Here is a 373-nt window from a genome sequence, read left to right as displayed (position 1 = left end):
ATATGTACAGACACGAAAGACTGAAAGATAATATGTTAAAAGAAAGAGGATGTAACAAGAAGCAAGCAAATTCAAGGTTTTATAGTAATCAGTAAAGAGAGAAAAGGTTGTAGAGATATAAAAAAAAGAAATGAAGTTCTATTAGAATTTGTTTTTATCTTTCGTTTTTTTTTTTGTTTTTTCTTCCTATTTTTGATTTATGAACACAAACGAACAGAGCAATCCAAGCAGGAGGAAATAGAATTGACAACCCTGGATGATGCCTGTCTTCTGTAAAGCGAAAGAGATGAAGCAGGTCAAGGAAAAGCAACAATATGCGTGTGTGTGCACGTATATATATATATGTATATATATATATATATATATATATATA

The 373-nt window shown here is 29.5% G+C and overlaps 1 protein-coding gene across 2 annotated transcripts in view; it reads right to left on the bottom strand.

The window, feature by feature from the left end:
* Positions 1-373, bottom strand: part of LOC106876201 (netrin-1) — a 395,789-nt gene that overhangs the window by 159,477 nt on the left and 235,939 nt on the right. The window lies entirely within an intron of this gene.

The sequence above is a fragment of the Octopus bimaculoides genome, chromosome 8 (assembly GCF_001194135.2).
Source record: "Octopus bimaculoides isolate UCB-OBI-ISO-001 chromosome 8, ASM119413v2, whole genome shotgun sequence".
Taxonomy (NCBI): Eukaryota; Metazoa; Mollusca; class Cephalopoda; order Octopoda; family Octopodidae; genus Octopus; species Octopus bimaculoides.
This window is presented reverse-complemented; position numbering and strand designations above follow the sequence as displayed.